Here is a 10,789-nt window from a genome sequence, read left to right as displayed (position 1 = left end):
ACCACTCAAATAATTTCCAGAAGCATTTTTGGAATCCAACGGAGGTAGGTTTCATCATGAAAAATACTTAGAGAATATTTGCCACATTGTGAACTATTTTTCTGGCTCATTTGAAGATGCAAATAATTGACTTGCAATTTGAATTGAAATGGTCCCATTTTTTGGCAAGTGGCATTTTGGCTTAGGAAAGCATGACGACAAGGCATCATTAGGGGGGGATTACTGTAGCAAGATTCTCGGGGCGTTACACGTGCCAAAGGTGACACCCGCGGAGGCGCCAAGGACGACGCCGCTGGCAAGCCCAAGCCGGCACAAGACAACAGTTGCCACAATTGTGGCCGGTTTGGCCATTGGGCCAATGAGTGTTGGCAACCACGACAAGGCCAGGCTCACGTCGCACATGCGAAGGAGGAAGAGACGGCTTTGTTCATGACGCGTGCAAGCATTGAGCTATCCTCAGCGACAGCAGTCGCAAAAGCTCTCATCCACCTCGACGAGCCAAAAGCGCACGCTCTTCTCGACGATGGCTCCGGGAAGGACAAGACTACGGGATGGTGCCTCGACACCGGCGCCACCCACCACATGACCGATCGAAGGGAATTCTTCGCCGAGCTCGACTTCGATGCGCGAGGCTCCGTCAAGTTTGGGGATGCCTCCACTGTGGAAATTAAGGGCGTTGGCTCCGTCATCTTCACCACCAAGATGGGAGAGCACCGGCTGCTCAACGGTGTCTACTACATCCCCGCGCTGAGGAGCTCCATCATCAGCTTGGGACAGCTGGATGAGAATGGCTCACGCGTGCTGATTGAGCATGGGGTCCTACGCATCTGGGATCGCCAGGGTCGCCTTCTCGCCAAAGTACCCAGAGGTGGAAATCAACTTTATGTCCTTGATGTGCAGGTGGCACAACCAGTGTGTCTTGCTGTCCGTTGGGATGACGAGGCGTGGCAATGGCATGAGCGCTTTGGGCACCTTCATTTTGAGGCCCCGAAGCGTCTAAGTGCCAAGGAGATGGTACGAGGCCTGCCATGCCTCAACCATGTGGAGCAGTTCTGCGACATCTGCGTACTGACGAAGCAGAGACGACTCCCCTTTCCTCAACAGGCGAGTTTTTGGTCCAAGGAGAAGCTGGAGCTCGTGCACGGAGACTTGTGCGGCCCGGTGACGCCAGCCACACCAGGAGGTCGACGCTACTTCCTGCTGCTCGTCGACGATCTCTCTCGCTACATGTGGGCGATGATTCTCGGCAGCAAGGGAGAAGCGGCGGACTCCATCAGGCGCGCGCAGGTTGGTGTGGAGGCGGAGAGCGGCCGCAAATTGCGCGTGTTGCACACTGATAACAGCGGCGAATTCACGGCAACTGAATTCGCATCGTACTGCGCCGATGAGGGCATCCAGCGCCACTACCCCGCGCCATATAGCCCGCAGAAAAACGGAGTCGTCGAGCGGCACAACCAGACGGTTGTGGGGATGGCTCGGGCTCTCCTCAAGCAAAGAGGGATGCCGGCTGTTTTCTGGGGAGAGGCGGTGCTGACGGCCATCTACATCCTCAACCGCTCGCCTACTAAGGCACTCGACGGCTGGACACCGTATGAGGCCTGGCATGGGCGGAAGCCGGCGGTCTCCCATTTGCGGGTCTTTGGATGTCTTGCGTTCGCCAAGGAGCTCGGCCACATCGGCAAGCTCGACGACAGGAGCACTGCGGGAGTCTTCATCGGCTACGCGGAGGGCTCAAAGGCCTACCGCATCCTCGACCCAAAGGCACAACGTGTGCGCACGGCGCGAGACGTCGTGTTCAACGAAGGGCGAGGGTGGCAATGGGACAAGGCGGTGGATGACGGCTCGACACCGACGTATGATGACTTCATTGTCGAGTACGCCCACTTCAAGGAAGCCGGGGGAGCAAGCAGCTCCTCTTCGCCGGGAACGTCTACCCCGGCCCCCAAAACTACATCGATTCCGGTGCCGGCTACGCCGATGGCACCACAACCGGCGACGCCGCATACTCCAGCCCCGGCAGTCACCACTCCGGGTTCGTCTTCATCAGCACCAGCTCACGCAAAGCACAACCCGATGAAGTTCGCTTCCCCGCTCACTCACGACGAGGAGCAGGTCGACGCGTATTATGGAGGCGAACAACTGCGGTATTGCATGATGGATGATCTACTCGGCGACCAGCCGATGCCGGGACTGATGCCACATGACCTGGAGGCGTAGCTACAACTCACGTGTGAGGACGGTGAACCACGGTCCTTTGCAGAGGCCGAGAGAGATGCGGCATGGCGCGCCGCGATGCAGTTGGAGATGGATGCGGTCGAGCAAAACCGCACCTGGGAGCTCGCTGACCTCCCTCGTGGTCACCATGCAATCACCCTTAAGTGGGTGTTCAAGCTGAAGAGGGATGGAGTCGGCGCCATCATCAAGCACAAGGCCCGCCTGGTGGCCCGAGGCTTCTTGCAGTAGGAAGGAGTCGACTTCAACGACGTCTTTGCTCCTGTGGCACGGATGGAGTCCGTGTGACTTGTCCTTGCGCTGGCTGCCCAGGAGGGCTGGCGTGTCCATCACATGGATGTCAAGTCAGCATTCCTCAACGGCGACTTGAAGGAGGAAGTCTACGTGCATCAACCACCGGGATTTGCGATTCCCGGCCAGGAGGGCAAGGTACTTCGCCTGCGCAAGGCTCTCTATGGCCTACGGCAGGCACCTAGGGCGTGGAACGCCAAGCTGGACTCCATGCTAAAGAAGATGGGCTTCGAGCAAAGCCCGCGTGAGGCTGTCGTCTACCGACGGGGCAGTGGAGGAAATGCCCTGCTGGTGGGTGTCTATGTTGACGACTTGGTGATCACCAGCATCAAAGATGCAGAGGTGGCGGCGTTCAAGGAAGACATGAAGGCCACCTTCCAGATGAGTGATCTGGGCTCCTCTCCTTCTATCTAGGGATTGAGGTGCACCAGGACCACTCCGGGATCGCGCTTTGACTGTCCGCCTATGCCAAGCGCATCATTGAGCTAGCTGGGCTCACCGACTGCCACCCAACTCTCACTCTGATGGAGGAGAGGCTAAAACTGAGCCGCGACAGCACGACGAAGGAAGTGGATGCTGCGCAGTACCGACGCCTTGTGGGGAGCCTTCACTACCACACACGGCCGGACTTGGCATTCTCCGTCGGCTATGTCAGTCGGTTCATGGAGTGACCGACGTCGGAACACCAGCAGGCAGTGAAGAGGATCGTCCGCTACATAACAGGGACCCTCGACCACGGCCTCCACTACCCTAGGTGTCCGGGGGCGGCACACTTCGTCGGGTACAACGACAGCGACCACGCCGGCGACATCGACACCAACAAGAGCACGAGCGGGATCCTCTTCTTCCTCGGCAAGTGTCTCGTGAGCTGGCAATCAGTCAAGTAGCAGGTGGTGGCCCTGTCCAGCTGTGAGGCTGAGTACATAGCGGCCTCCACCGCCTGCACTCAGGCGCTCTGGCTCGCTCGACTGCTTGGTGATCTTCTCGTTCAAGACACCAGAACGGTGCAGCTCCTGGTGGACAGCAAGTCTGCCCTAGCCCTGGCAAAGAACCGCGTGTTCCACGAACGGAGCAAGCACATCCGACTGAGGTATCACTTCATCCGTAGCTGTGTGGAAGAAGGGAGCATCGAGGCGAGCTACATCAACACCACGGATCAGCTTGCAGACCTGCTCATCAAGCCTCTTGGGAGGGTCAAGTTCCTCGAACTTTGCTCCAGGATTGGGATGATTCAACTCTCCCACAAGACGACGTACAAGACTTAGGGGGAGAATGATGGATAAGTCTGTGTACTAGGGTCGTTGTGGGGCTGCAGCACATGGTCCTTGTGGCAGTTAGGATAGAGTTCCTGACCATCAAGGACTGTCAGTTAGGATATCATCTTAGACTGGCATCTTAGACTAGCATCCTGGACTAGCATCTTAGCAGCATCTCAGCATATGCTTGGCTGGCTAGCAGCCTATAAGTATGTAACCCCAACCCCTCAGGTTGGCTATGGCATTGTGTGAGAAATAAACCAACGAAAATTGTCCCAACTCTCCTAGTGTCATCCACAATATCAATGCTTAGGTTCAAAGGTCTAACAAATTGCCCCTGTTCATTTAGTTTTGCTTGCATGATGGAAGTGGAAAAAAGCTAAAAAAGTGTTTCATTTACATTATGTATTAAATGCAGATGGCTGGCAGTAATCTCAATGAGGTCCCTGATGAGTTTCATGGTTGTGATGGTGGCCCTCCATACCGCACACAGAAAAAACTGAAAGAGTCCCTATTTCTATTGAGGGTGTGGGCGAGTCGCCGGAATTGGGAGCTGCACCTGTCCAGGATGGCAAGGTGTGAATTTTCCTGTTGCGGTATGTATGCGGGCGACTTTCGAGGGGGTTGTGGTATGTATGCGGGCGACTAGGTTGGCGGGTTAGGCGACCTATCTGCCATGGGTGGGCGAGTTTTTCTTTCTGAAGGGTCTTAGGCGACTTCCGAGGGGTGTGTGGGGTGTGTGCGGTCTACTAGGTCTGCGGGTTAGGTGACCTAGCACCCGGGTGGTGGGCGAGTTCATTTCGACCGGCTTAGGCGATTTTTCAAGGGATGTGGTGTGTGTGTGTGTGTGTAAGCGAGTAGGTTGGCGGGTTAGGCGACCTAGCACCCGGGTGGTGGGCGAGTTCATTTCGTCCGGCTTAGGCGATTTTTCAAGGGGTGTGGTGTGTGTGTGTGTAGGCGAGTAGGTCGGCGGGTTAGGCGACCTAGCATCGCGGGGTGGGCGAGTTCGTTTCGGCCGGCTTACGCGATTTCTCAAGGGGTGTGGGTGTGGGTATAGGCGAGTAGGTCGGCGAGTTAGGCGACCTAGCACCCGGGTAGTGGGTGAGTTTGTTTGGGCCTGCTTAGGCGATTTCTCAAGGGTGTGGGTGTGTGTGTAGGCGAGTAGGTTGGCGAGTTAGGTGACCAAGCACCGGGGGGTGGGCGAGTTCATTTCGACCGGCTTAGGCGATTTTTCAAGGGGTGTGGTGTGTGTGTGTAGACAAGTAGGTCGGCAGGTTAGGCGACCTAGCACCCAGTGGTGGGCGAGTTCGTTTCGGCCGGCTTAGGCGATTTCTCAAGGGGTGTAGGTGTGTGTGTAGGCAAGTAGGTTGGCGGGTTAGGCGACCTAGCACCACGGGGTGGGTGAGTATGTTTCGGCCGGCTTAGGCGATTTCTCAAGGGTGTGGGTGTGTGTGTAGGCGAGTAGGTCGGCGAGTTAGGCGACCTAGCACCAGGGGGTGGGCGAGTTCATTTCGGCCAGCTTAGGCGATTTTTCAAGGGGTGGTGTGTGTGTGTGTGTGTGTAGGCGAGTAGGTCGGCGGGTTAGGCGACCTAGCACCCGGTGGTGGGCGAGTTCGTTTCGGCCGGCTTAGGCAATTTCTCATGGGGTGTGGGTGTGTGTAGGCGAGTAGGTCGGCGGGTTTGGCGACCTAGCACCGTGGGGTGGGCGAGTTTTTTTCGGCCGGCTTAGGCGATTTCTCAAGGGGTGTGGGGGTGGGTATAGGCGAGTAGGTCGGCGAGTTAGGCGACCTAGCACCGGTGGGTGGGCGAGTTCGTTTCGGCTGGCTTAGGCAATTTCTCAAGGGGTGTGGGTGTGTGTGTAGGCGAGTAGGTCGGCGGGTTAGGCGACATAGCACCCGAGGGTTTTTAGGCGACTTGGTTCGACCGGTGAGGCGACACTAGGCCGCCGAGGGTATGCGTGGTGCACCCCATCTCCCGTGTTAGGCGACTTTGGGGTGGGTGGTCGAGGTTTTTTAGGAGACTTGGTTCGACTGGTGAGGCGACGCTAGGCCGCCGAGGTAGGCGATGTGCGCCCCACCTCTCGTGTTAGGCGACTTTGGGTGGGTGGTCGAGGATTTTTAGGCGACGTAGTTCGACCTGTGAGGTGATGCTAGGCTGCTGAGGTAGGCGATGTGGGCCCCACCTCTGGTGTTAAGCGACTTTGCATGGGTGGTCGAGGGTTTTTAGGCAACTTGGTTTGACCGGTGAGGCGACGCTAGGCTGCCTAGGTAGGCGAGGTGCGCCCCACCTCTCGTATTAGGAGATTTTGGGTTTGGGTGCCCGAGGGTTTTTAGGCAACTTGGTTCGACCGGTGAGGCGACGCTAGGCTACCTAGGTAGGCGAGGTGCGCCCCACCTCTCGTGTTAGGAGATTTTGGGTTTGGGTGCCCGAGGGTTTTTAGGCGACACTAGGCCGCCTATGTAGGCGAGGTGCGCCCCACCTCTCATGTTAGTCGACTTTGGGTTGGTGGTTCAGGGTTTTAGGCGACTTGGTTCGACCGGTGAGGCGACGCTAGGTCGCCTAGGTAGACGAGGTGCGCCCCACCTCTCATGTTAGGCGACTTTGGGTGGGTGATCGAGGGTTTTTAGGTGACTTGGTTCGACCGGTGAGGCGACACTAAGCCGCCTAGGTAGGTGAGGTGCCCCCTTCCTATGTTAGGCGACTTTGGGCTGGGTGGTTGAGGGTTTTTAAGCGACTTGGTTCGACCGGTAAGGCGACACTAGCCGCCTAGGGAGGCGAGGTTCGCCCCCCTCCCGTGTTAAGCAATTTTTGGTTGGGTGATCGATTTGTATTAGGCTCGGGTAAGAAAAAAATGATAAAGCAGAAAAGAAAAAATGCGAAAAAAGAAAATAAAAGATGGGATAGGGGTGCCCTTGCCTGTTATCCTGCTTTGTGCACTTGATTTCGTGGAGTTTCCAATCTGCAATCTGCACACCTGACTTGTTGTAGTGCCTCTCCCAGGTTATTTTAATGCCCTTCATGATTTTGTTTGCATTTTCTACTAATGCCTTGTCCTTGAACGTCCTTGCCGAGTCCAGTACCTCGAATGCTTGTCCTTGATGTTCAGCACCATTAGCCAATAATGCCCTATCTCCTTTGGATCTCCTTGTCCAGAATCTCGAGTGTCGGAAATGATACCTGGTTGATGAGAGAGTGGGTGAGATAGGGCAAAAAAAGAAAAAGGATAGAGGGAAGTATAAAGAAAACTGCATTGTCATTTTCTTTCTTACTGATTCACATCTGCTTAGCCTCCTGGTTTTGTTGTAAAAATGTTTGTCTATGTCGTTCCTTGTGAAACTATTGTTCTGGAAGAATGTCTAGCAACGCATGGTGATGTAAAAAAAGAGAAGTGGTAACAGATTAGTTGTTGTGCTTTTAGGATAAAAAACAAAAAGAAGATAAAAAAAGGGATAAGGGGGAAAATGCTTACAGCTACTCGTAGTGGCATTAATCTCTTCTTTGGCCTCAGCCCTGCTTCAAGGTCGAGAGGTGGGGCTTATGATATTGGGGCGGCATCAAGTATTGTGATTTTGTCACTGCCCGGAGGGGTGTTGGTGAAAAAATAAAAAAAAGAGGTGCCCTTGCCTTGCCTGCATTTGATAACATAAAAAAAATGAGTTAGAAGAAATTGTTGTTGAAAAACCCTTGCCGACTACTAGAGGCAAAACCTTGCCTACACAAAAAACACTATAAAGAAAATTTGGGATACATATGGGATCCGCTTTAGTTTTGGGATCGCGCCCTACGACCGCACAGAATTTTTGTGCAACAAGTAGTGATTGGTTACTACCAAAATGTTTACCTGAGATTTATATAAATATTAAAGAAGGCTACCTGCAGCTTCATCAGTTCATGTTTTCCTCTAAGAGTACAACTTATTAGTTTTCATTGAAGAAGTTCATTGTATATAATCAATCACATTGTTGCTTCTGGATGTACAGTCACACTAATGTGTACAATCAAATTACTGATATACTTTCATGATTTCATTTCAGTATGAACAACGAAGTGCTTGCTTGAGAAAAATGTAGGCATCATTTGCCTTACAGAAAGATAAGATGTGTTGCAGCTACTTGGTAAACCTAACAGTTCATCTGTTGTTGCTAATTGCAGTAATCAGTATCAGTACAAAGATAACCAGATAACAGACCAAAATGTCATCATAATGCACTGAGAACATTCCTATCAACTCTCACATGTACAAGTTTGTTCAGTTTCAAAACGTAATGCAGTTGCCGACGAAAATCATGAAAGGGGATAAGCAAATAAAAAAAATCATGAACGTTTGCTGGCTGCAACGGAGATGGACATCACTGGCTAAACAACCACATCAATTCCCTTCCATGTTCCTGAAACTGTGTTTCACGCGATCAAAAGAGACCTACAGCGAGCCCGGCGTGAGTGGCTAGCTGTTCAAATCAATGTCGAAAACAAAAAAAATCCTGGGCGCATCTGAGCCTTTCCTCGCCTGATTCTCCGCCTTGTTCGAGCAGGCAGGCGGCGGCGTGAAACCGAAATATTGTCAAAACTAGCCTAATTCTGGAGGAAACAAAATGCTAAAAGTGCCCTCTCTGCATGTGAAAGCAAGCTTGCCTACTCAAAAATGCCTTCCTATATACAAACTTGCCTACTGCTTGTACCCCAGGACTAAAACTGTATACAGAGAGAACTTGCTTACTGGGCGACTAAAGCAATAGTACTACAGTATTGCCTACTGAAACATAGATGTATTGCCTACTGAACCACGCATGCGCTGCCGAAAAATTGCCTACTAAAAAAATTGTTCATGTTGAGCGCCTCTCCTTCCTCATCTCACCCGCGCTGCCCCCTCCCTCTCCTCGCTTGTGCCTCGTCACCCGGCCCTCGCACGCACTCGGGCGAGCCCCCGCTGCTCCCACCTCCAGCAGGACCCCTCGCCCGACCCTCGCCTCCTTCCTGGGAGCCTCTCCGTTTTGATCTACCCTTGATTCCCCTTGCGATCATTGATAACGACGAGGCCGTCGGTGACGAACCCCAGCAGCCATGAGATGTGTGAGCGAGGGGGGAAACATGGGATGAACTCACCTAGGTCATCGAAGCAAGCGGGATCTTGCTCTCCGGGTGCTCGTCGCCGCCTCGCGCTGAACCACCAGCTCCACCCCTCCCCCGTCGCCGCTGCCTTCTCCTCCTTGTACGGCACGTGCGCGCCGCCCTCGCCCCGTCGAACTGCTACGGGATCCTTCGCCAGGCCGTCACCGCGCTCGTTGAATTAGACTCACCGCCGGCTCTGTCGTCGCCCACGCTCGCGGCGAAGCTAGGGATTTCATGTGGGATTTGGCTCGTCGCCGGGAGAGGGTGTGAGGTGGGGAACGGGGAAATGGCAGGATAGATGAAGCAGCGCGTCTCCCAAAATTTTGAAGCGACCCGACAAAAAACCATCACCCACCTGGTTGGTCCACTAGCCACGTGTCCGTGCGGGGAGCGTGAGATCGACGGTCGTGGTGCGGCCGCTGCATCGCGTCACCAGACAGCGATTGGTTTTTTTAAGTTAACACAAACTCTGGGGTGCGAGCGAAGAACTCGTCCTCACCAGTCTGCCTGCTCGCTAATCTCATGGCCTAGCTTGATGAACTGAATGAAAAAAGAGACACGTCAGTTTACCCAGGTTCGGGCCACCTCGCAGTGTAAAACCATACTCCTGCTTTGTAGTGGATTGGACTCGAGGGGCTGAGGATGAACTAGTACAGTGGGAGAACAATCTCAGGAGGAGAGGTGTTCTTGTGCTCGATGAGCTGGTGAGTGTGAGGATGGTCTGAATGATCTCCCATTCTACGGTGGTGGCTAGGTCCTATTTATAGTGGCTTTGGTCCTCTTCTCAAATGTAGGCGGGAAGGTATCCTACATTGGCCAAATTTGAAGGGGGCATCTAGTACATGCTATCCTGACAAAAGTAGTCTTCTGGTGGTCTTGGTGTTGTTGCACTAGAATGAGAACCTTTGGCTGATTCCTCAGGACTCCGCGCCTGCGCTTGCCTCCTTAGCACCAAAAAGGAAACTGGTACACTGCGCCCGCTGGTGCCCGCCTGGCCTTGGTTGTCATGGCTCACGTCATCTGAACCTTACGAGGTGAGCCTTGCATAGAGATCTCCGCTCCTCGGGAGCCAGCCTGAGGAGGCCGCCCCTTGTGGAGGTCTTGATGTCGTCCGCCCCGAGAGGGTCTTTAGTTGTTGATGTCGAAGCTGGGTGGTACCAGGCCGTTGATGGAGCCACGCCGTGGGCCGCAAGCAGGCAAGTCTGGGTACCCCCATTCTCAGAACGCCAACAGTAGCCCCCGGGCCCAAGGCACGCTCGAACTTGGCTTCGAGGCGAAGCAAAGGGCAAGTGCGGAGCGCTGCGGGCCCTAATCGCCTGCGGCCTCGGTCGGCGCGTGGCGATTGATGGGACGTGGGCGTATCCACTTCCCCACGTTGCCTCGGCAACCGTTTGACTTGACGAGACTCTGCTGCATGCTGAAAAAGCCATCATTGCGCGGGGTCATGGAGGCCGGCGGTTGGCCTCCCTCCGGCTATAAATGAGGAGTGGGGAGGAGCCCCCTTCACTCATCTTTATTTTCTCGCTGCCTGCTCCTTCTTCTTCCTCTTTGCCTTGCCGTCTCGCGGTAGTTCTCATGGCGCCGACAAGGAAGTTCTCCGCCACCGAGAAGGGGAAGGCCCCCAAGGAGGGACCTGGCTCGCCGCCGCCCCTGCGTTGGCTCCTCAGGGGCGCGGGCGCACTCCTTCGGGGGCCAGCATTGCTTTGGGCGGCCGCAGCGAAGCTTCTTCTCGAGGCAGGAGCCGCCATGGGCGAGACAGCCCCTGCGACGAGGGGAGGCGTGCCATGTTTGCCTGGCCTCCCCGGCCGCACTTCCACTCGGCAGAGGTGCTCCCGTAGTTCGTTGTGTCATCGGAGAGGCTGGCCGACACCTGGCTCCCGCTCCTGGGCTTCTTTGCGGGT

This window comes from Triticum urartu, chromosome 5A, assembly GCF_056163025.1.
Source record: "Triticum urartu cultivar PI428250 chromosome 5A, HENAU_Tu73, whole genome shotgun sequence".
Taxonomy (NCBI): Eukaryota; Viridiplantae; Streptophyta; class Magnoliopsida; order Poales; family Poaceae; genus Triticum; species Triticum urartu.
The sequence above is the reverse complement of the archived record's forward strand: the minus strand, read 5'-3'. Positions refer to the sequence as shown.